Raw genomic sequence first — 26,401 nt, 5'->3', positions numbered from 1 at the left:
TGTGGGGAGGGAAGCAGATAGTGAGGGAGAGAAGCAGAGAGCGGGGAAGGAAACAGAAGATGGGGGTGGGAAGCAGAGAGTCAGGGAGGATAGCAGAGAGTCAGGGAGGATAGCAGAGAGCGGGGGAGGATAGCAGAGAGCAGGGGAGAATAGCGGAGTGCGGGGGAGGGAAGCAGAGAGTAGGGAAGGCAGCAGAGAGTAGGGAAGGCAGCAGAAGGTGGGGGAGGGAAGCAGAGAGCTAGGAAGGAAGCAGAAGGTGTGGGAGGAAAGCAGATGGTGAGGGAGGGAAGTAGAGAGCGGGGGAGGATAGCAGAGAGCGGGGGAGGATAGCAGGTGGGGAGGGAAGCAGAGAGCGGGGAGGATAGCAGAGAGCAAGTGAGTGAAGCAGATAGTGGGGGAGGGAAGCAGAGAGCGGGGAAGGAAGCAGAAGGTGGGGGAGGGAAGCAGATAGTGGGGGAGGGAAGCGGAAAGCATGGGAGGATAGCAGAGAGCAGGGAGGGAAGCAGATAGTGGGGGAGGGAAGCGGAAAGCATGGGAGGAAGCAGAGAGCAGGGAGGGAAGCAGATAGTGGAGGAGGGAAGCAGAGAGCGGGGAAGGAAGCGGAAAGCTGAGGAGGATAGCAGAGAGCAGGGGAGGAAGCAGAAGGTGTGGGAGGGAAGCAGATAGTGGGTGAGGGAAGCGGAAAGCATGGGAGGAAGCAGAGAGCAGGGAGGGAAGCAGAGAGCTGGGAGGGAAGCAGAGGTAGAAATATCTCATTATTCTCCATACACTAAAGTCACCATTTCCCCTTCCTGGTGTATCCTGCCCCCTCCTCATAGACTACAAGCTTAGATGACAGTGTCCTCTCCTCCTCCTGCAGGTTTGTCACCTGCTCCTGTAAGTCTTTGTACAGCGCTGCGTAACCTGTTGGTGCTTGATCTATAAATAATAATCCCTGGTTCCCTATCAGTGCTTTCTGTGATGAGCGGCTTCATAGACCACCAACAATGACAGAACAGTGGAGCAGTGCGCAGATTCTTGCTGGACCAGGACCGGAATTTACATTAATGGAATGGATTTATGCACAAGGCTAGTTAGATGAATAGGCAGCCCCCTAAAATCATTAATCCGGTACAAAGTCCTTGTCAACGCCCTCCCCCCGCAATTTACGGCTTCCGTCCTTCTGGAATTTGAAGCTCGGTTTTTGACCAGCACCACTGACTGATAGAGATGCTCTGCCAAAGCAGTGAATTTGGGTGCCCGCGGCGCCTGCTAGCGGTTACTATGGTTACTATCCAAAATCCGGCTGGTATTTGCAGTGTGTGCTGATTTTTACTGTCCCGGAATGCACTCTGCTACCCGAACTGGTGCTGCACTGGCCTAGTGCTCTATAGAAAAGTATATAATAAAAAGGGGCATTTTGTTCTAAAAATAATTTGTTTTTTCTGCATTTTGACAAAACTGTTTTTGAGAACTTCCTATTTTCCAAGCCCAAAGTGTCTTCAAAAGAGGAAGTGACGTGTGAGGTCTTAATTGAGAACACAGACAAAATAAAAAACAGACAGAGGAGCTAATCTAATTTCACTCGTTATCCAAAAACTAAAAAAGGATCGACGATTATGGCAGAGTCGGATCAAGATTACCTTATAGGGCCTCAGGCAAAGCCATGGATTGCAGAGGTCCCCCCTAATTAAAGCACCCTTGTATGGGGGTAACCATGTGTGCCGTCAGGACTAAGTAGCCCAGTGCCTCCCTAAAATTAAGTAGCCAGAGGTGCCTTCAGTATTAGAAAGCCCATCAGTATTAGAAAACCTGGTATGCAACCCCCTTTCCCAGTGATAGGTAGCCAGTGGTCCCCCCCACCTTTTTGCAGTGTGGTGAGAGGAGTGGAATAGAGCAGTTAGTCACCTCTCTGCCCTCTAGTGACTAGTGATGCATCTTCCCTTCAGCCTCCTCAGTCTCAATCTCTGTGGCTTCAGCTGTGTTTTTCAACATGTAACCCACCAGTATGTGCCAGTCACTGGGTCGCATGATGAGATGCCACTGAAGTCATGGAGACGGGATGCTGAGAAGAGGAAGAAGGAAGATGCGTCACTGGAATGTGGAGAGGTGAGTTAGCTCTCCCCAGACTCCGCCCTGCTTACCACCCTGCAGTTCAGGGGGGCCGCCATGGGTCCCCTTATCACCAGATGGCCCCACAGGGCCTTAGGTAGTTGCCTTGTGGCTATCCCGGCCCTTAGTTGTGGTTGGTTGCTAGTCAAGGAAGCTGCTTCAGCCAACTGTTTCTTTGAACATCAAGCCGTGCGTAAATACTATAAATAGCAAACACTCACAAACAGCAACCAGGCAGGAAGACAACCGCGCGTCTCCAACATTCAACCAGGAAAGAGAAGGTTTGATCAAAGTAGGAAGCAAGGAAGTATTTCTGGCCGCTGAAAAACAAACCCTCCGACCGAGGAGAGCGACAAGTGCTTCAGGTTCCTGTTATTCTCTAAAAATATTCAAATGTATATGAAACGCTTTGTAAAGAGGAACTGGCTGCTCAGTGAATCGGAACAGGGGGGTAGGTCACCGCTGAGTTCATTGGTGGATGACGGGCATGGAGACATCGCTCGCGTGCTGCAAGGACCCACCTCAGGCTTGGCTGACAGATAGAGGAGACATGTCTGCAGCAAGTGGTGTGGTATCTAGACATTCTTCAAAGGCTTCCACCGCCCTCCTCTACCAGCTCATTCCTGCATGAAAGCCAAGCCCCATCCGTGTGCCGCCTGTGCAGTAACATGGACCTGATCGGGATCAGCTTTATGGAATCCCGAGTGGGTCTGTGCTATTGTGCAGGTGCAGTGCTTCCGCGCTTTAGAGGTCTCCGCCCTGGAACGGCCAGGTGAAGGAGGATGGGTGAAGCCTCTGGGGGACTCGGAGGATTCCCCCTCCAGAGGTAAGTATCTAGATGTGTTTTGGGAGCCAGAAAAAGGACAACCTAGAGCCCAATATAGTGTAGTAGGCTATGGTACCAAGATATTTGGAGGTGGACAAAGTGTAAGTACCGGTAGTTATTCTCACAAGTGTGGGTTACCACAAAGGCAACCAATGTAAGGCTATGTTCACATTAAAAATCGCAAGCGCTAAGCGATTTACTGAGCTCTTTTAAAAGCGATTTTTCCATGCGCTTTCAGCTTAGAAAAGCGCTTTTGTAAGCCCTTCTGGTGAGCAATTGAAATTTTCACTTCTTGACGTCAGTCAGGAAGTGAACTCTTTGACCCAGAAAAGAATAAATACAATGTATTTATTCTTAAAAGCGCTCGGGAAATCGCAATACAAAGCACTTTTTTAAAAGCGTTAAGATTTCCCTATACCTTCCATTTAACCAAAGCGCTCAGAAAATGGTACATGTAGTGCATTTGCGATTTTACTAAAGTCGAAAAGCTCACATGTGAACACTGTCATAGGGAATCATTACACAACGTTTTAAAAAAATCTGAAACGCTCATAGTGTTAATGAGCCCTAAAGGCTGGTGAGGAGATTAGAACCTGAACCTATTCAGTTAAGAAGTCGCTCTCTGTAGACCGGAAACAATAGGGGTAGCACCCCACCTTAGGGTGGCCTTAGCAATATGACAAAGGTTTTGAACAGAGGCTCTCTGGCTCTCTCTTCCTTTGTTCAAAACCTTGGTCATATCAAGTATTTAAATTTGTACATCACAACCCCCACAGGGTTGCTTTAAAAAAAAAATCTGGTATAAGATAGGTTTACAGCTTTTCCTTGGGTTATAGCGGGACATTGTGAGGGCTTCTGAAAATTTTGTATGGGCCAAGCGATGAGTGGTGCCCATTAAGGAGCCATCACTTGCATTTTGGGATCGCTCACGAGAAGGCTTTTGTTCAGTCCAGTGAGTGTTGCTCTGGGAATCACTTGATGGTGTGGTGGACTAAAAAAAGACATTTGAATTATGTGCTTCAAAAAAACTGTTAATTTCTTCTCTTGTTTGGGACAAACATTAGGTTGTCACTCCGTAGAGAGGATTTCAGCTTTAAATTCTAGCTAGTCTCCTGTCAAGTGGTGAAGCTTTGCCTATGTTTTGCTACATTTCTCCCCTTGTCAATAGTGTAAGTAGTTTGTACAGCACAAATTAAGCAGACTTGCTTTGCCCTAGAATCCAAATGCGCCCACATCCTAATCCGCCATGTTACATATTCGATGCAGACTAAATGTTTTGTACACATTTTGGATTTAAGTGTGATTTATTTGAAATCAGCCAATCGTGGAGCTTCTACAATGAGGAGAGTAAATTCTGCTGCGCTTCCCCGGAGTTTGGAGAAGTTCTGCTGCACATGCCTGGAGTTTGTATAAGTTCTGCTGCACATGCCTGGAGTTTGGACAAATGCTGCTGCACAAACCTGAAGTTCTTTTGCACATGCCTGAAGTTTGTAGAATTTCTGCTGTACGTGCCTGGAGTTTGGAGAAGTTCTGCTGTACGTGCCTGGAGTTTGGAGAAGTTCTGCTGTACGTGCCTGGAGTTTGGAGAAGTTCTGCTGTACGTGCCTGGAGTTTGGAGACGTTCTGCTGCACGTGCCTGGAGTTTGGAGACGTTCTGCTGCACGTGCCTGGAGTTTGGAGACGTTCTGCTGCACGTGCCTGGAGTTTGGAGACGTTCTGCTGCACGTGCCTGGAGTTTGGAGACGTTTTGCTGCACGTGCCTGGAGTTTGGAGACGTTCTGCTGCACGTGCCTGGAGTTTGGAGACATTCTGCTGCACGTGCCTGGAGTTTGGAGACGTTCTGCTGCACGTGCCTGGAGTTTGGAGACGTTCTGCTGCACGTGCCTGGAGTTTGGAGACGTTCTGCTGCACGTGCCTGGAGTTTGGAGACGTTCTGCTGCACGTGCCTGGAGTTTGGAGACGTTCTGCTGCACGTGCCTGGAGTTTGGAGACGTTCTGCTGCACGTGCCTGGAGTTTGGAGACGTTCTGCTGCACGTGCCTGGAGTTTGGAGACGTTCTGCTGCACGTGCCTGGAGTTTGGAGACGTTCTGCTGCACGTGCCTGGAGTTTGGAGACGTTCTGCTGCACGTGCCTGGAGTTTGGAGACGTTCTGCTGCACGTGCCTGGAGTTTGGAGACGTTCTGCTGCACATTCCTGGAGTTTGGAGACGTTCTGCTGCACGTGTCTGGAGTTTGGAGACGTTCTGCTGCACATGCCTGGAGTTATATGAAGTTCTGCTGCACATGCCTGGAGTTTGGAGAAGTTCTGCTGCACATGCCTGGAGTTTGGAGAAGTTCTGCTGCACATGCCTGGAGTTTGGAGAAGTTTTGCTGCACATGCCTGGAGTTTGGAGAAGTTCTGCTGCACATGCCTGGAGTTATATGAAGTTCTGCTGCACATGCCTGGAGTTATATGAAGTTCTGCTGCACATGCCTGGAGTTATATGAAGTTCTGCTGCACATGCCTGGAGTTATATGAAGTTCTGCTGCACATGCCTGGAGTTATATGAAGTTCTGCTGCACATGCCTGGAGTTTGGAGAAGTTCTGCTGCACATGCCTGGAGTTATATGAAGTTTTGCTGCACATGCCTGGAGTTATATGAAGTTCTGCTGCACATGCCTGGAGTTATATGAAGTTCTGCTGCACATGCCTGGAGTTATATGAAGTTCTGCTGCACATGCCTGGAGTTATATGAAGTTCTGCTGCACATGCCTGGAGTTATATGAAGTTCTGCTGCACATGCCTGGAGTTTGGAGAAGTTTTGCTGCACACGCATGGAGTTTGGTAAAGTTCTGCTGCTGCATATGACTGGTGCTTGCCATTGAAGGGCATTAGCTGCATTCTCGGGGTAGAAGCGGCTGAGGCAGGTGTTTTGATCCTGCAGTAATTATACAGCTTGAAGTGCTTTTCGTTGATAGTTTTTAACGTTGCAGAATTTCCTGCAGATCGGCGGTGCATCCTTTTCCCACCCCTCTTCCAATGAACCCGACCTTGTGTATCCTGCAACCTTTTTATAGACAAACAGGCCTACGTTGGGTAACAAAGCCTTTGTCCATTGTTTGCTACTTTCGCTCATCCCTTGGGCACTCCGTAACCTTCCCACTTACTGAAAACTGGGCAGCATTTTCTGGAGAAGACTTTGAAAATAATAAAGTTGTACAAAGTTCAGACCCTTCCCCACAACCATCAGACTCGCAAGTGGGACCGTGTTGTGAGAAGTGACGTCTTGGCACAAAGCCTCAGAGTTATGGTAGATCGTTAACTTCACTTATCAGCAATGCAATACAAAGCAGCAGAACCATGGTGTACTTACAGGCCAGTCAGAAGGCTTGTCACAAGGAAGAGGCAAGTCAACCGCCACAGACTAAAAATAACACCAGCAAAAAAGTTTAAAAAGAAACACGAACACCTGCAACAGCAGCAATGAGAAAACCAAAGCTTTAACGAGCCGTGAGATCTCCACCGCGACGTGGCTAAAATAAACCTAAATACCGTACTCAGCGCAAGCTGGACTTCGATTATTAGTCAACCCCCTAACCTCTTACGGTTTTAAACTGGGAAAGTTGAAGACTGAAATATAACATTGACACAAGAAACAAGTACAACTGCTTCCTTTCTTATAGGTAATGCCATGCTGTCAGATATGTAAAACCATGTAGTTATCTCCTCCCAGTAACATTGCCCACACACCATTTTCCCTGATAGGTATGTTTTTTTTAGCCCACATGCATAGCCATAGTCCCCCAAATGTAGTGCCAGCTGTGTCCCCCTGCAGCAAGTATAGCCGTGTCCCCTAGATGTGTAGCCACACCCCCCAACAAGTATTAATATACCAGCAAACCTTCATTTCTATACAGAATCCCCCTCTCGGCTGTAGTGGTGCTTGCTTAACCACCCTCATCCCCCTACCTGCGATGGGCGGTGATTGGCTGCTGTGGGCAGGCGCAGAATTTAGTGTGGGCGGACACAGGGTTAAGTGTGGGCGGGGAGGTGGTGCAGCCTTTAGTGTGGATAGGTTGCGGCGCTAAGGGGCTTAGTGTGGGTGGTGCCTTGCTCTAGCTTTGGGCGAGTGTGGTATACACAGCATGGACCGCTGCGAGTGCACAGTTGTGTCAGTTATATGCGTGCAGTAGCTGTGTCCATGCTGTACATATTACAACTGCTTATTAGATACAGAATATACATTTTCCAAAGGAATTGCTCTGTTCCTCTTTGTGTTGCCATGTTCCCTCACAAATATTGTCATGTCTCCCCACATCCTATGCCAACCCCTCCCCCCCCCCCCCCACACACCCCACACACACACACACACACACACAAATATACCCCTGTCCTCCACATGTATAGACATCTCCTCAAGTATTGCTACGTCTTCCCCATACGTATAGTCATGTGACCCAAAATTATAGCCGTGCTCCCCCAACAAGTATAGCCATGTCCCACCAGAAGTAGAGCTATGTTCTCCCAGGAGTCTAGCTATTCTTTCACCCATCAATTAGTGTATACATGCCCCAAAGCCACGCCCACATTTGAAGGATACCTGACCCGAGGCAAAGCTGCCTAAGGTAAGCACAGAGGTATGTTCACGCTGGATCCTCACACCTCTGTGTAGTGTCCATTCCTCTCCTCGTTCCCCCTGGTCCCCGTAATCACTCCTTGACAAATGTGACTTTTGGCTGAAGTCAAAATGTCCGACAGGAAGAGGCGGGCTTGCTGTAATGTTCCCTCCTTTTACCCTCCCATTTCCTTCTCTAAAGGGGCGTGACTGGAGCAGGGAAGAGGAGGAAATGGGAGGGTGAGAGGGGAGAACATTGCAACAAGCCCACCTCTTCCTGTCTGAAAATGTGAAAAGTCAAATATTTCAAGGAGTGATTATGGGGACCTGGGTGAATGAAGAGAGCAATGGATAACACACAGCGGTGGATGGATCCAGCATCAACATAACCTCCTGGTGGAGGGGTGATCTACCCCCTTTCGCATCTACAGAGAGCGACTTCTTATCCCTGAGTGAGGACAGGTCTAATCTCCTCACCTGCCTATACAGTGGTTGCCTGTGTGGTAACCCATGTTTGTGAGTATAATTTTCTCACGATAACCTTTACTTCATTTATGCTTAACATACTACACTATATTGGGCTCTCGGTTTCTCTACACTTTATAACTCTGTGTTTAACTTAGGTAGCAGTTGTACTAAGTCAAGGGATCACAATGTGCAATCTGCCAGCTTAAAGAGACACTGAAGCGAAAAAAAATGATGATATTGTGATTTGTATTTGTAGTACAGCTAAAGCCCCATCTACACGGAGGGACATTGTAGCGATCCGGCGGCTTGATTAGCCGCCGGATCGCCTCTTCCGCGTGCCCGCCGCGCGTGCGCCGCATTCGATTCCCCGCTCGTGCCCGCTCGTCCCCGCCGGCGCCACTTATCTCCCGCACGATTCCCTGCCATTGTCCCCTCGCGGGGATCGAGCAGGGAATCGGCGGTACGGAGATCCGTCCTGTCGGATCTTATCAATCGAGCCGCTGATGCGGCTCGATTGATAAGCAGCATCGCGGCCGCATCTACTCGTGTAGATGCGGCTTAAGAAATAAAACATTAAGATCAGATACATCAGGCTAATTGTTTCCAGTACAGGAAGAGTTAAGAAACTCCAGTTGTTATCTCTATGCAAACAAGCCATTAATCTCTACGACTTTCAAAGTCCATGGAGAGGGCTGTTTTCTGACTTTTTTAGTATCTCAACTGTTAGTTAATTTTTTACCTTTTTCTCTGCCAGAGGAGAGTTCATTAGTTCACAGACTGCTCTGAAAGAATCATTTTGAATGCTGAGTGTTGTGTAATCTGCACATATTAGAGAATGATGCAATGTTAGAAAAAACACTATATACCTGAAAATAAAAATATGAGAATATTTTCTTTGCTGCTAATCTTCTAGTAATTATTCATAGTACACAACCAATTCATTATATCATATTTTTTTTTCGCTTCAGTGTCTCTTTAAAGAGAACCCGAGGTGTGTTTTTCAAATCTTAATAGGACGCAGAGTCATGTTCTGTACTCAATGACACGCCTCCTTGTCCTTCCATTGCTGCCTCCGGCACCGACCCCCCCCCCCCCCCCGCCCCCTGCCTTTGCTGTCCCCCTTAAAAATAGCGCCAGGCTAGCGACAATCTGCTCATCGCTAGCCTGCTATTTATCTGCATTTTGTCAATCATCGACGCTCCCCCACCTCCTGCATTGCAAGGCTCCCCCACCTGTGTCCCTTCGCTCCCCGCCCCCATCCGCTTCCTGCAATCGGAAGCTAAGCTGCGACCCAGGAAATACTAGAAGGGTATAGAAGGACACAGAGTCATGTCATTGTGCACAGAACATTCCTCTGTGTCCTATTGAAGTTTGAAAAACACACCTCGGGTATGGCCATACATGCATTGATTTTAACCAGCAGATTTGATTATAGTGATAGAATCTGTTGGCTACCTGTGACCCAACAGTCCGCATGGATTATAATTTCAGTCAATTCATGCCAAAATCAATCAAAATTATGATCGGACACAGCGGGGGAGCAGCAGTCGTCTGACAGCCCATAGCGTTGCACTGCATCGAACAGTGCAACGCTGCAGTTTGATAGATTTATAATAGATTTTATGGTGAAGTGTATTGAAAATCTGTGTGCCGTGTATGGGAGGATTTGATCCCTCTCTGACAAGATTCAGATCAGAGAGGGATTGATCTGTTTGCCATATTGTATAGCAATCTATAGCAATGCCATATTGTATCCATATTGTATAGCAATCGTGTATGGCTACCTTAACCTCCTTAGCGGTAATCTCGAGTCAGGCTCGGGACAGAAAGCCACAGAACTGGCTGGTAATCCCGTACCTGAGTAAGGTTCATGCAGGCCTCATGCAGGTCATGCAGAACTCTCTGAGGTATGTCTTTCTTTTTGTTTTTAGGGTCTAAAAGCTTGTGAAATAAGTGCATGGCTTTTAGACCTTAAATCTGGAAATAATCATAACACCAGGGAGGTTAAAGAGACTCAGAGATGAGTCAAGTGGCCGTTTTTTTACGTATCCGGGGCTTCCTCCAGCCCCATAAGCATGGATGCGTCCCTCGCCGTCCCCCCGCGTGACTGCGTTCAGCCGCAATCTTCTCTGGTATTCGGCTCAGTGATGTCAGCTGGGGGTGTTCTGCGCATGCGCGAGCGCAGAAGACCCCAGGACTGAGGGAGGGCGGCGAGGGACGCATCCATACTTGTGGAGCTGGAGGATGCCTAAGGTACGTAAAAAACGGCCACTTGACTCATCTCTGAGTCTCTTTAAAGCCTGGTACACATTTTCAATTACGATTGGCCAATCACTGACCAATTTTACCACCTTCATGTAGTATGAGTGTCAACAGATATTGAATACTCTGAGCAGGGGGTGTAGGTAAACTCTCATACTACTTGGGGGGGGGGGGGGTAGAAATTGGGTAGTGATTGGCCAATCATAATTTAAAGTGTGTACCAGGCTAAAGGTGGGCTCTAATGATACAATTTGCTGAATGATTATATACAAATATTTCCTCATATGAAAGATCGCAAATGATTATTTGGGACCACTTCTGGATGAAAAATCTCCTAACCCATCCGATCAGATTGATGGGATCGATCTGAAAATTGGATTCATTTCATGAATCTGATTGGATTGGCTAGGGGATTTTTTTCCATTAGTGGTCACAAACAATAATTTCTGAAGAATCGTTTGTAAACGATTGTTCAGCAAGTTATATCGTTACTGGCCACCTTTAAGCCTGGTACACATATCCAATTTTGAGTGGACAATTTGAATACTTCCATTTAGTATGAGCGCTTCCCTACACAAGTTGATCATAGTATTCAAAGTCTACATGGAGGTGGTAGAATTGGTTAGTGATTGGCCAGTCAGAATTGGATGTGTGTTCATAGCTTTAGTGAACGACCCCTCTGCTTGCTCCAGATGTTAAGCTTGGGACACACTTTCAATTCGAATGGGCCAATCACTGACCAATTTTACCACCTCCATGTTATATGAGGGTTTACCTAAACAATTGGCCCATAGTTTTCAATATCTGTTGACTCTCCTACAATAATAATACAATACAATAACATTTCTATAGCGCTTTTCTCCACTAGGACTCAAAGTGCTTAGGCTGTCAGATTCAGTAATTGGTAGTAGGATGAAGTATTCACACAACAAAAGTTATATTTCTGCAAATGCCAAACTGAACAGGTGGGTTTTCAGTCTGGATTTAAATACGTCCAGGGATGGAGCTGTTCTGACCTATGTAGGTAAGGTGTTCCAAAACGTAGGGTCAGCATGACAGAAGGCTCTGGGACCAAAAGTTTCCAAGTGGACTCTGGGTATGACTAGATTATTAGAACCTGTGGATCTGAATGTGGGGATTGCTACGCAGCTGCAACATATCTTTCATGTATCCAGGGCCCAGATTATTCAGGGATTTAAATGTCAGTAGGCCGATGCATGGAGATAGTAAAATTGGTCAGTGATTGGACAATCATAATTGTGTGTACCAGGCTTTACTTAGATAAAAGTGAAGCCAGAAGATCAGCATGACATCTGGGCTACCCACAGTTTTTAAATGAGGGTCAGCGGCCGGATTTCCCCATCATTGGGCTCGCTTTCAGAATTTCTTCTGCATCCTCAGTAATGAGCAGAATGCTGAGATCTTGCGTGCCTCGTATCACACTGCTGCTAGAATACACAGATCCGCCTTAATTTGTATAACGTGATGACTTCACGGGTAAAAGAGTTTGATGGCTGGGAAACTGGACAACTGGGAAACGCTCAGATGCTTGGCAGGACTGAGGGAGGGCACAGAGGGGGCAGAGCGGGCTCTATCTCCGATATTAACCAATGAGGAGAGACATGGAGAACTATGGATGAGAGAGAAGGACTGACAGATTAGATCACGCAGTAATCATAGGGATGGCCCTGCTGAGGAGAACTCATGGGGAAGCATGTGATCAGTTTGATCAGCTGATAGATTTGTAAGGTTCTGATTTGCTGGTCCTGATCATGTGTTAAACCAGGAAGTCATCACAGCAAATCAGAACCTTACAAATCGATCAGCTGATCAAACTGATCACATGCTTCTCCATGAGTTCTCCAAATCGGAGCCATCCCTAAAGCAGCAAGACTTCTCTATTGGGTTAATAGACAGGGAGATAGATAACAGATGAAAGTAGATGTTGTCCCCAATGTAATACCCTTTCAGCAGACAGCAAGCAAGTACAACATTACAACAAACAACATCCTCTATCATTTTGCTGACTGCTGTAAGCTGACTTTTGATTGGCTGCTAGCAGTGTTGCACATTGCAGACCACCTGTGTGGCCTCATCTGCATTACACAGTATTCATCTGTGAGCAAGACAATACAGCCTGCTGTAATCTGTACCAGCCAATACCTTTATTTAGTCCAGACCAGTATCATATGTATTCCGACTGGTACTTTTCTCTGCAGATGGCACTTTACTTCCTCCCTCAAATACTTTTTATTAGTTAAAGAGGAACTGTCACGAAAATCCTAAAATGTAAAACACATACAAATAAGAAGTAATTTCTTCCAGAGTAAAATGAGCCATACATTACTTTTCTCCTATGTTGCTGTCACTTACAAGTAGGAGAAATCTGACATTACTGACAGATTTTGGACTAGCCCATCGTCTCATAGGGGGGTTATCAGGGTTTTCTTTATTTTTAAAAGCACTTAGGCCTAGTGCACACCAAAAACCGCTAGCAGATCCGCAAAATGCTAGCAGATTTTGAAACGCTTTTTCTTATTTTTCTGCAGCGTTTCAGCTAGCGTTTTGCGGTTTTGTGTAGCGGTTTTGGTATAGTAGATTTCATGTATTGTTACAGTAAAGCTGTTACTGAACAGCTACTGTAACAAAAAACGCCTGGCAAACCGCTCTGAAGTGCCGTTTTTCAGAGCGGTTTGCGTTTTTCCTATACTTAACATTGAGGCAGAAACGCATTCGCAATCCAAAATCTGCAGCAGCCCGGGAGTATGCGTTTCTGCAAAACGCCTCCTGCTCTGGTGTGCACCAGCCCATTGAAATACATTGCCCTAGCGGATCCGCACCCGCAAGCAGATCGCAAACCGCAGCGGAAACGCTCCGGTGTGCACTAGGCCATAGTGAATGGCAGTTGCTCCGTCCAACTGCCAAAATAGTGTGCAGCGAGCAGGGAGGCTGGCCAGCATTTTTGTATAAATCATTTTTAGAGCATCTCTTTATAAAGAATAAAGGCCATGCTGAGAATCCCCCATTAAGAGATGGACTAGCCCAAAACCTAATGTCAGATTTCCAATACCTACTGTAAGTGACAGCAACATAAGAGAAAAGTAATTTATGGCTCATTTTACTCTGGGAGAAATGTACTTCTTATTTGTATGTGTTTTAAATTTTAAGATTTTCGCGAGCTCGTTCACACCTAGGGTGTTTTTGCCCTTTTTTTAAGCGCCGGCGATATTGAAATTCGCCCTAAAAAGCTTGTGCAATGATTCACTATGAGAGTGTTCACATCTAAAAGGTTTATTTCCGATCCGCTCAGAAAAGCGCTGCCTGTACCATTTTCTGAGCGCTTTTGCTAATGGAAGGTATATTAAAATCGAAAAGCACTTGAAAAAGCATTTTAAATAGCGATTTCCCCAGCACTTGTAAGAATAAATACATTGTATTTATTGTTTTCCGGGTCAAAGAGTTCACTTCCTGACTTGCGTCAGGATGTGAAAAAACAAATCGCTCTGAAATAGCGTTTTATACAAAATCACAGCGCTCAGCTAAGCGCCGGGAGGAGAAAAAAAAAACGCCCCCCAAAAAAAGAATTGTTGCCGTCAGCGATTTCGAATTTTAGATGTGAACAAAGCCTTAACCTTTTGCCGACTGCGTCACGCCGATGGGCGTGGCCGCGTCGGTAGCCCCAGGACCGCCTAACGCCGATTGGCGTAAAGTCCTGTGGCTGATCGACGTCTATTTACATGGTGCAGCGCTGCGATCGGCAGCAGTGCTGTACTGGGGACAGCCGTGTGACACGGCTGTCCCCCTGGTGGACAAGAGAGTGATCGGCTCTCATAGGCAGAAGCCTATGACAGCCGATCGCCGTAATTGGCTGGCTGTGGGGAGGGAGGGATGGAGGGAGGGAAGAAATTTAAAGAAACAGGGTTTTTTTATTAAAAAAACACTGACATAAATATTTATAAAAAAAATAAATAAACATGGGGGGAGCGATCAGACCCCACCAACAGAAAGCTCTGTTGGTGGGGAGAAAAGGGGGGAATCACTTGTGTGCTGTGTTGTGCGGCCCTGCAGCTTGGCCTTAAAGCTGCAGTGGCCAATTTTACTAAAAATGGCCTGGTTAGTAGGGGGGTTTAGCCCTGCAGTCCTCAAGAGGTTAAAGGTGACCTGAAGTGAGAGGTATATGGTGGCTGCCCTATTTATTTCCTTTTAAAGCAAATCTGAAGTGAAAATAAACTTGTGAGATAATGAATTGTATGTGTATTACAGATAATAAATGGGACATTAGTAGCAAAGAAAAAAGCCTCATGTTGTTTTCCAGTACAGGAAGAGTTAAAACACTTAAGTTGCAATCTATGTTAAAGAGCTTCTCTGAGCTATTCAACCAACTTGGGTGGAATACAGTCCTGCTTTATGAAGAGCTTAATCAGCCAGGAAACAGTGAGAGACCGCTTGAGATAAGGTTTTACTGCAGGAAAGTTCAAAGGGTCATTATTTCTGCTTTGTTTTACAGCTTTAAAGGACAACTGAAGTGAGAAGAATATGGAGGCTTCCATATTTATCTCCTAAAACAGGGGTAGGGAACCTATGGCTCGGGAGCCAGATGTGGCTCTTTTGATGGCAGCATCTGGCTCACAGACAAATCAGTAGGGACAGGCAGCCTATTGGGTCAATCAAAGTGTGGGAATCTCGTCCTACAAAGTGAATCAACTCCAAAGTCAGCTAGCTAATTGTACAAGCTGTTAGTCGGTATTTCTCCTGTCTGGCCCTCTGGGAAATTGCTGATGTTACTGAAACCCAAGAGAAGCTGAAGACGTGTCTGACACTTCCGCTGCCCAGAGGATCAACTGTATACACATCACCATGGCAACAGGGACGTGAGCCCTACTGTCCCAGTTTGAAACCTATTCTATGGCTCTCACGGAATTACATTTTTAAATATGTAGTGTTTATGGCTCTCTCAGCCAAAATGGTTCCTGACCCGTCCTAAAACAATACAAGTTCCCTGGCTGCAGTAGTGGCTGAATTACACCAGAAACAAGCATGCAGCTAATCCAGTCAGATCTGACAATAATGTCAGAAACACCTTGGGCTCACAACAAAGCTGTGATAACTCTTATCACGGTCGCGGTAGTGTTATGCGTGCGTTATAGTGTGTGTAACCTTTTTCGCACGCAAAGCGAATTTGCGTGTGAAATCACTGCAGTTTTTGCGCAAAAATGGCTGTGATTTTAGGTGCAAATTCACATCTGCGCACGAAAAAGTTACGCGTGTTATATCGTGCGCAAAACGCTACCGCGACCGTGATAAGAGTTATCACAGCTTTGTGAATCAAGCCCCTTATCTGCCGCATGCTTGTTCAGGGTCTATGGATAATGCTGGGTACACACGATACAATTTTCTGACAGATTTACTGAAGATCGACTATTGCCAACATGTCCCATCTGATTTCCGATCGATTTTCTGTTCACTTCTATGGCTGCACAGCCAGGCAATCTTTTTAAAGAGGAACTCCAGTGAACATTTTAGTGCTGGCAGGTGATGTAGCTGCTGCATGTTTTTTTGGCAGTTGGAAACAGCTGTAAACAGCTATTTCCCACAATGCAACAAGGTTCACAGACAGGAAACTGCCAAAAAAGTACAAACTTTTCTTGTGGGAGGGGTTTCACCACAATATTAGCCATACAGCACCCCCTGATGGTCTGTTTGTGAAAAGAAATAGATTTCTCATGTAAAAGGGGGGTATCAGCTACTGATTAAGATAAAGTTCAATTTTTGGTCATAGTTTCTCTTTAAGAGTCTGCTGGGACCTCTGGTTATTCAGCAATGTCAGGGTTGTAGCCTTGCATGCAAATCCCCTTAAATTCACACTTGCATTCACCTAGAAATTACGATTTTACAAAGTGATTTTTTGATGTTTGCAATTTGCGATTTTGTTTGGGCAACGAGAAATGCATTGCAATGGCGCCAGAGATGTCTGTGATTTTATACAAATTGCGATTCTGCAGTGGGAATGCTCACATAGAATTACATTGTAACAGCGCTTTGCTGATCGCTGGTGACTGAACACCCCCCCTTCCCCCCTCCAAAAGCTCCCCAGTGTGAACTGACCCATAGATGGCCCTACCTGTGTCCCCCGGATCCAAGCACGGAACTCCAGTCCACAATGAGGCCAATGATGGAGAGGAGAGAGAGCTGAGTGCATCTGGGCTGCTGGCTGACTCACACAGTGGGAATAATGAATGGTTTGTCTCTCGTTACACGCTGGATAAAGAACTTTTCAGCAGTGTAATAAGGGGGATTGTCAGCGCAGGGACAGTCTCTCGCTGAGGCGGGCTGGGAAGCCGAGGGAGGGAGTCATAGATTCCCTCACACTCTGATATCACACCGCCTGATTCTTAACCCCTTCTGCTCCGACGCCCGGAACTCAGCGCCGCAGCTACGGACGATTCCGCCACGCCGGGGTTAACTTTCCTTAACCACTCGTGTGGAGATAAAAGTTACCACTTCTAATAGAATATTTAAAGGTTTCCCCCCTCCTCAGATCAGTATAGACCGGCCATCAAACATTCATGACCACGCGTTTCAAGTTATCCGCTTTTCCTATGAGTGCGCAAAGCCAGCGACCGCTTTATGGCGGACCCTAACCCCCCCCCCCCCCCCTGTCTGTAATATTAAGGGAAAAATCAGTGAGTTGCTATCAGATCCAACACTCCATAAGGGTCTGATGTGTGAATTACAGTAGCACATTATGTAGAGAAATAACATCTGTTTTACAAGTTATCAGTTACATCAGCACAAATATTCACATCTCCGTCTCTCTCTCTGTCTGTAAAGAACACATATATAAGCAGATAAATACCGTATATTCCGGCTTTTAAGATGACTGGGCATATAAGACGATCCCCCATCTTTTCCAGCTAAAATATAGTGTTTGCGATATACTCGCCGTATAAGACTACCCCTCTTCCAACCCACACCTAATAAAAATTAAAAAACATCATATACTGGAGCTGTGTATGAACAGATACTGGTGCTGTACTGTGTGTGGTACCCAGTATATAACAGTATATAGGCGATTGACTGCTTGGATTGGTCAACTCTCCTTGTCTACCAGTTTATCAGAGCGGTATGGAAGAATAGATCGCACTGTGCCCATAAAACACGCCTCTTTCACCCGTCTGGCCCCGCCCTTGTATCCTATTTACCTCCTTCTATGCCTCTCTGATCTCGCACATGTGCGCCTGCACCGCTTCACTACAGTCCTCAGCAGTGAGATCTGAGAGGCGGTCACAGGATAGGGCATATCACCCGGCATCAATGACACCCGGCGTATAAGACGACCCCCGACTTTTCAGATGATTTTCAAGGGTTAAAAAGTAGTCTTATACGCCAGAATATACAGTACTTGCTCTACTTACATAACATATGTATTGCACTGTCCACGTTTTGATTTTATTGATTTTTCTATAGTAAAAAAAAGAGAAAATCCTTCTTAGCATTTCCCATTTTAACTGTGGCTATTTTGAAGCCAATCCTGATGTCATTTCCTGCATTACTCCCCTCTGCCTGATTGTGCATGCATTGCCCGCCCTCCACGATATAAAGTGCATTGTCTCCGCATGAGAAATATTGGCCAATCAGAGAGGAACAGAGGTGTGGGAGGGGAAAACAGGAGGGAAAGAGGCTTCAGCCAATCAGGCTGCATTAGTTAAGTCTGAGGGGAAGTAGAGAAGCAAAAATGGACAACCCAGCATGCCCTGCAACTTCCTTTGTGTGTACCAAATTTTCTGTGTACCAAATAAGAGTCAGGTATAAGGGGAATGATTATTTATCAGCGAGAAAAGTAATAGTGATTTTAACTTTTGGATTGCCTGATTAGCATCCTTATTACTTGTTTATCAGATGAAAATAAAGATTTGATTTTATGCCCGACAGTTACTCCTTTTCCAGCCCAGATCTGAACCCAGATTTTACCTAAATATTTTTCTTCCTGTTGCTTTCATGTAAGTCACAGAGGTCAGAAAGCAAGGGAACTCTTGTCTTGAGAGTGACACAGACAGCAATAAAGAAATAAGAAGTGGAAAGGTTGGAATGTGTGTTACTGCTGTCAGAGCCTCTGTTGATATTTCACTCACTTTCAGTCTGTGAAAGAATGTTTAAAAAAAAGTATCTGCAACACGGACAAAGTTACACTATATATATATACACACACACACACACTAGTGGACCTAAGCCCGTTGAATGGGCTCTAGGTCTTTTTTTTTTTACTGCTGCCAGTCACTGCGCATGCGCCCACCGCGCGCGCATGCAGCATCCCGCCCACCCACCTTGCTCCGTTCGTTACTGGGACATGGACAGCTACTGGACGCAGGCGACAGTAGAGGATTATTATAGAATATATATATATATATATATATATATATATATATATATATATATATACAGGTCATTCTAAAAAAATTAGCATATTGTGATAAAGTTCATTATTCTCTGTAATGTACTGATAAACATTAGACTTTCATATATTTTAGATTCATTACACACAACTGAAGTGGTTCAAGCCTTTTATTGTTTTAATATTGATGATTTTGGCATACAGCTCATGAAAACCCCAAATTCCTATCTCAAAAAATTAGCATATCATGAAAAGGTTCTCTAAACAAGCTATTAACCTAATCATCTGAATCAACTAATTAACTCTAAACATCTGCAAAAGATTCCTGAGGCTTTTAAAAACTCCCAGCCTGGTTCATCACTCAAAACTGCAATCATGGGTCAGACTGCCGACCTGACTGCTGTCCAGAAGGCCATCATTGATACCCTCAAGCAAGAGGGTAAGACACAGAAATTTCTGAACAAATAGGCTGTTCCCAGAGTGCTGTATCAAGGTTCCTCAGTGGGAAGTCTGTGGGAAGGAAAAAGTGTGTCAGAAAACGCTGCACAACGAGAAGAGGTGACCGGACCCCGAGGAAGATTGTGGAGAAGGACCGATTCCAGACGTTGGGGGACCTGCGGAAGCAGTGGACTGAGTCTGGAGTAGAAACATCCAGAGCCACCGTGTACAGGCGTGTGCAGGAAATGGGCTACAGGTGCCGCATTCCCCAGGTCAAGCCACGTTTGAACCAGAAATAGCGGCAGAAGCGCCTGACCTGGGCTACAGAGAAGCAGCACTGGACTGTTGCTCAGTGGTCCAAAGTACTTTTTTTGGATGAAAGCAACTTTTGCATGTCATTTGGAAATCAAGGTGCCAGAGTCTGGAGGAAGACTGGGGAGAGGGAAATGCCAAAATGCCTGAAGTCCAGTGTCAAGTACCCACAGTCAGTGATGGTCTGGGGTGCCATGTCAGCTGCTGGTGTTGGTCCACTGTGTTTTATCAAGGGCAGGGTCAATGCAGCTAGCTATCAGGAGATTTTGGAGCACTTCATGCTTCCATCTGCTGAAAAGCTTTATGGAGATGAAGATTTAATTTTTCAGCACGACCTGGCACCTGCTCACAGTGCCAAAACCACTGGTAAATGGTTTACTGACCATGGTATTACTGTGCTCAATTGGCCTGCCAACTCTCCTGACCTGAACCCCATAGAGAATCTGTGGGATATTGTGAAGAGAAAGTTGAGAGATGCAAGACCCAACACTCTGGATGAGCTTAAAGGGGAGCTGAAGAGAGAGGTATATGGAGGCTGTCATGTTTATTTCCTTTTAGACAATACCAGTTGACTGGCAGCCCTGCTGATCCTCTGCCTCTAATACTATTAGCCATAGCCCCTGAACAAGCATGCAGCAGATCAGGTGTTTCAGTGGTTCAGACTTATAAGTCTGATCTGACAAGACTAGCTGCATGCTTGTTTCTGGTTTTAATCAGATACTACTGCAGAGAAATAGAAAAGCAGGGCTGCCAGGCAACAGGTATTGATTAAAAGGAAATAAACATGACAGCCTCCATATACCTCTCTCTTCAGTTCCCCTTTGTCACGGACGATTGCGGGGACGCAGGCGCGTCCTGGAACCGCCCGTGAAGAAAAGAACGATCGCACTCGATTCCTGCATCGATTGCGCTCCAGATCAATAGAACCAAGATTTGATGTGTAGTATCTCTCTGCCTAGGAACAGCTGGGGGATCTGTCTTAGCTGAAGTGACAGCCTGGGGGGAAGGTGTTAATTAGCTTGGACATATTCCCTGTGGAAGGCACAATTCCCCTTTTGGTTCTGGGAACCAGGTGACACTTAGCTGATCTCATGGAGATGTTAATTAACCAAAGGATGCCTAGGTACAGCCAGGCAGGCTACGAATCCACGGGAGGTCTTGACACTTTGCTCCCTAGTAAAGATCAAAGGAAAGTCAGCTGTTAGCAGCTAGAACACACCCTGAATAAACCTGAAGTCTCATGGCATAATCCATAACTTCCCAGATCTGTAATATTTCTGGGGTTCCTGAGATGGCAGCTTCACCAAACGTGGGGGAAGTGTAGCATGAGCCCGGGTGCTGGTTCTGAGGAAGTTTCAGAACATTCTGAGGTAAGGACTGCCAGTTAGGCAGTTTGAAAATGCCCTGATGATACCACAGGGGTCCCACCCCTCATGTCTGGTATCAGGGCGCTGGGTAAATCGAGACAGACCTGAAAATGTTAATAAATCTGCCCTGACCTGTACGGTTCTGTGAGATAGAGCCCATATATGGGTAGATATGATTTCTAGCCCCCAGGATAAGGGGAGGGCTCATCTCATCTTCTAAGGGGGTGTATGGCTCCCTGCCCTCACTCCCTCCTACTGAAGCAGGGGCATAAGAATGGCTGAGGACCCAAACTCAGTGTCCTCCAGACTGAAACATCTTGCACTCATCAGATGCCAGCTTGAGGATATGCTGGCATCCACCTGGTCTGAACTCTGAACTCAAATTGAAACCCAGAACTCTGTTTTCCCACAAAAAGGACATCTTTCCAGGAACTAAGTATTTTTCTCCCTTCTTTTATTTTTTATACTGGCTATTACTGTCTTAATAATTGTGATTTTAATCATTGTCTGTATATATTAATTATTTATATTGCGTGAATAAACGACTTTCTCCAAGTCATTCACTATCTGCTACCCTGCTTATCAGCACACGCAGAACTGATCCTGGGTCTCTGAAGATACGCTACTGTTTGTTTGTTGTTGGCTAGACAGAATTCCGTGTGTTTAACCGTTTTATTCGCAGGACTAGTCAGTCAGTTAGTGGGCTCCACGGTCCCATGGTAACCGCGGTGGTGGCAGTTTACTCTGAACCAGTAGGTGACGTTGTAATTACCCGTGTCTCACAGGCTCCCTTCTGAGTTGTCTGCAGCTAATTCTTAACGGTTCCTGCGCATTGACTGCGACCAGAGTTCGCACGATCTGTGCGCTGGCACCGTTTAGAAGGTTAAGTGCGGTCAGCCACTAGGGCTCCTGTGACACCCTTTAAGGCCGCTATCGAAGCATCCTGGGCCTCCATAACACCTGAGCAGTGCCACAGGCTGATTGCCTCCATGCCACGCCACATTGAAGCAGTCATTTCTGCAAAAGGATTCCCGACCAAGTATTGAGTGCATAATTGAACATCATTATTTGAAAGTTGACTTTTTTTGTTTTAAAAACACTTCTCTTTTATTGGTCGGATGAAATATGCTAATTTTTTGAGATAGGAAATTTGGGTTTTCATTAGCTGTATGCCAAAATCATCAATATTAAAACAATAAAAGGCTTGAACTACTTCAGTTGTGTGTATTTGAATCTAAAATATATGAAAATCTAATGTTTATCAGTATATTATCACAATATGCTAATTATTTGAGAAGGACCTGTATATATGTATATGTGTGTGTGTGTATATATATATATATATATATATATATATATATATATATATATATATATATATATATATATATATATATATATATATATATATATATATATATAAAATATATATATATATATATATATATATATATATATACACATATATGTGTATATATATATGTTAAACAATATATATAGGGTGGAGTTGGAACTTAAAGGAGAACTGTAGTGTGAGGTATATACAGGCTGCCATATTTATTTCCTTTTAAACAATACCAGTTGCCTGGCAGCCCTGCTGGTCTATTTGGCAGCAGCAGTGTCTGAATAACACTAGAAACAAGCATGCAGCTAATCTTGTCAGAAACATCTGATCTGCTGCATGCTTGTTCAGGATCTATAGCTAAAATAATTAATTACAGGATTAGCAGGGCTGCCAGGCAACTGGTATTGCTTAAAAGGAAGTAAATATGGCAGCCTCCATATCCCTTTCATTACAGTTGCCCTTTAACGGGAACCCGAGGTGAGAGGGATATGGAGGCTGAAATATTTATTTCCTTCTAAACCATGCCAGTTGCCTGGCAGCCCTGTTTATCTTCGGCATAAGAAGAGCCTGAGTCAAAACCCTGGAACAAGCTAAAATAATTAATTACAGGATTAGCAGGGCTGCCAGGCAACTGGTATTACTTAAAAGGAAGTAAATATGGCAGCCTCCATATCCCTTTCATTACAGTTGCCCTTTAACGGGAACCCGAGGTGAGAGGGATATGGAGGCTGAAATATTTATTTCCTTCTAAACCATGCCAGTTGCCTGGCAGCCCTGTTTATCTTCGGCATAAGAAGAGCCTGAGTCAAAACCCTGGAACAAGCATAATGCTAATCCAGTAAAACCTGGGTCAGCTAAGTCGGTACCTGATCTGCTGCATGCTTGTTCAGGGTCTATGGCTATAAGTATTAGAGGCAGAGGATCCGCAGGACAGCCAGGCAACTAGAAATAAAAGGAAATAAATATGGCAGCCTCCACACCCTCTCACCTCGGGTATTTAAGAATTTGATCATGTGACCATAAGTAGCTTATATGTACAAGTTGTTATGAAGAGGTGACTGTTGTTGTTTGGCTCAGCAGAGTTTGGACTGGAAAGAGGCGGGGCCGGGGGAGATCGCCACCTGATGCTCTGGGAGTCCTGCATTCCGGGAAGTGACTGGTGGGAGGGGCTTCTGGCCAGGAGTTTCACAAGTGGTTTATGTGCCATCATCATTTAGAGAGCTCTTACAGGGCATCTGAAGAGAGAAGAATATGGAGGCTGCCATGTTTATTTCCTTTTAAACAATACCAGTTGCCTGTCAGTTCTGCTGGTCTATTTGGCTGCAGTAGTGTTGGAGTCACACCAGAAACAAGCATGCAGCTAATCTTGTCAGATCTGACAATAATGTCAGAAACACTTAATCTCTGCTGCATGCTTGTTCAGGGTCTATGGCTAAAAGTATTAGAGACAGAGGATCAGCAGCACTGCCGGGCAACTAGTATTGTTTAAAAGGAAATCAGCAGTCTCCATATCCCTCTCGCTTCAGTTGTCCTTAAAGGTGCCCATTAACGGTACCATTTTTTCATCAGATGTGATCTTTAAACACACTTTTCATGATCAAAAGTAATCGGAAAGGTAATTATCGATTGTTCCCATAAACAGGTTGATAAGGGCATTTTCTTTTTTTCAGATATGATTGTAAAATCCAACTTTTGGATTAATAGACTTTTCAGTTCCAATCGACCAAAGAATCGTTTCAAATCGATTTTCTCCAAACACTATGCTGTTTTCTGTACAATTTGTTCCTAAATGTTACATCGAAAGATCTCATCTGTTGAAAACATGGAATGTTAATGGGCAGCTTTACGCAGATAATATCGCCGCTCGGTGCTGCGGGGGACGAGGAGAGGAAGTTTATGCCTGAAGCCGGCTTTATATACAGCGGATTGTGAGTGTGCAGATAGGAGCCCTGTTATCTGGAGGGCCGCTCAGCTGTTCAGGAAATCAGAGTGAAAACAAGGCTGTTGTGCGCTCCTTGTGCCGTCGCACGGAGTATTGTTATCGCACGCTCACAACTCCATACTACGCCATTAAAATGTCACAGAAGAATCGCAGGAAGCTGTTGACATTAAACACGTCCTTTGGGAGTTTGTGCAGTAAATAGTGTCTTTCTCTCCTGCATGTATACATGGCCTGTGCCTGGAGGGGGGCACTGGAGCTAAACCTCCACTGACAGCCATCCACTCCATCAGGGAGTTTACTGGGATTTAAAGGGGCACTACAGTAAAAAAAACTGTAAAATTTAAAATATGTACAAACATATACAAATAAGAAGTACATTTTTTCCAGAGTAAAATGATCCATAAATTACTTTTCTCCTATAATGCTGTCACTTACAGTAGGTAGTAGAAATCTGACAGAAGTGACAGGTTTTGGACTAGTCCATCTCTTCATAGGGGATTCTCAACAAGGCTTTTATTCTTTATAAAGAGATTCTCGACAAAGGATTTAAAGGAAACCTTAAGTCGTGCGGAAAAAATGAGTTTAATTCACCTGGGGCTTCCCTCAGCCCCCTGCAGCTGATCGGTGCCCTCGCAGCCTGGCTCCTATGCTCCTGGACCTTCCAGTTTCGCCGTCACCGGCCGACAGGCATGGGAACGCGAGTGATTCTTCGTGTTCCCAGCCACAATAGCACCCCATATACTGCTATTATGGCCTTCTTGCCGCAATAGCAGTATATGAGGTGCTATTGTGGCTGGGAACGTGAAGAAACACTCGCGTTCCCATGCCTGTCGGCCGGTGACTGCGAAACCGGAAGTCGCCCCTGGAAGGTCCAGGAGCATAGGAGCCGGGCTGCGAGGGCACCGATCAGCTGCAGGGGGCTGAGGGAAGCCCCAGGTGAGACTCATTTTTTCCGCATGACTTAAGTATCCCTTTAAACAATGATGCTGGCCAGCCTCTCTGCTCTCTACACAGTTTTTGAGCAGTTGAACAGAGCAACTGTCATTCACTAAGTGCTTTTGAAAATAAATACATCCCTGAGAATACCCTATAAAGAGATGGACTAGTCCAAAACCTGTCACTTCTGTCAGATTTCTATTACCTACTGTAAGTGACAGCAACATAGGAGAAAAGTAATTTATGGCTCATTTTACTCTGGAAAAATGTACTTCTTATTTGTATAGATTTTCACATATTTTAAATTTTACAGATATTTGCTGTAGTGCCCCTTTAACTGTCACAGGTGATGATGTTGGAGGCGGAGTTTGTGTGTGTCTGTGTAGTGTGTGTGTCTGTGTAGTGTGTGTGTCTGTGTAGTGTGTGTGTGTGTGTGTGTGTGTGTCTGTGTAGTGTGTGTGTCTGTGTAGTGTGTGTGTCTGTGTAGTGTGTGTGTGTGTGTGTGTGTGTGTGTGTCTGTGTAGTGTGTGTGTCTGTGTAGTGTGTGTGTCTGTGTAGTGTGTGTGTCTGTGTAGTGTGTGTGTGTGTGTGTGTGTGGTGTGTGTGTGTCTGTGTGTGTGTGTGTGTCTGTGTAGTGTGTGTGTCTGTGTAGTGTGTGTGTGTGTGTGTGTGTCTGTGTGTGTGTGTCTGTGTAGTGTGTGTGTGTGTGTGTGTGTGTGTCTGTGTCTGTGTAGTGTGTGTGTTACACATGGTGTGGTAGAGGGTACATTACAGGCTTCTATTCTGTGTTTGACAGAGAGGGACTATTGAATGTTGTTCTACATTCCCATGTGACCCTGATATAGTTTGGCAGAACAGCGGCCATATTGATTGAGGGCTTGTTCACAACTAGGGCATTTTCGCTATTTTAAAAGCGCCAGTGATTTTGAAAATCGCCTTAAGGCTCCCTGCACACTGCAAATCCGTTTTGCGATTCCGATTTTCATTTCCGATTTTCCCTGAATACATTGAACAGAAAAACGGATAAAAAAATGCAGCATGCAGTAAAGATTAAAAATCGGAATCGGATGTAAAAACCGATTTAAAAAGCGGAATCGCATGCAGTGTGCAAGGAGCCTAAAAAGCGCTTGTGCAATGATTCCTTATGGGACTGTTCATATCTGCGCGTTTCGGCCGCTTTCCACTGACCAAAGCGCTGCCTGCACCGTTTTTTGGGCGATTTTGCTACGATGGAAGGTATAGGAAAAAAACAAAACTTTCACAAAATCACTTTTGCGGTGGTTGGGTTTGCGCTTTTAAAAATAAATACATTGTATTTATTCTTTTCCGGGTCAAAGAGTTCACTTTCTGACTTGCATCAGGAAGTGAAAAAAGAAATCGCTCTGCAAAAGCACTTTGAAAAGCGCTTTACACAAAATCATAGTGCG

At 45.3% G+C, this 26,401-nt stretch overlaps 1 protein-coding gene across 3 annotated transcripts in view; it reads right to left on the bottom strand.

The window, feature by feature from the left end:
* The window catches only part of PIK3R6 (phosphoinositide-3-kinase regulatory subunit 6), a 147,223-nt gene that overhangs the window by 83,315 nt on the left and 37,507 nt on the right, over nt 1-26,401 (bottom strand). Inside the window, exon 1 of one of the 3 annotated variants that reach the window (XM_068263267.1) lies at nt 16,364-16,442. The exons of the other annotated variants lie outside the window; for them this stretch is intronic. The gene's annotated coding sequence lies outside the window, so the exon portion shown is untranslated. Of the gene's footprint in view, nt 1-16,363; nt 16,443-26,401 lie in introns of those variants that run through there. 3 annotated transcript variants of the gene reach the window in all.

The sequence above is a fragment of the Hyperolius riggenbachi genome, chromosome 12 (genome assembly GCF_040937935.1).
Source record: "Hyperolius riggenbachi isolate aHypRig1 chromosome 12, aHypRig1.pri, whole genome shotgun sequence".
Lineage (NCBI taxonomy): Eukaryota > Metazoa > Chordata > Amphibia > Anura > Hyperoliidae > Hyperolius > Hyperolius riggenbachi.
This window is presented reverse-complemented; position numbering and strand designations above follow the sequence as displayed.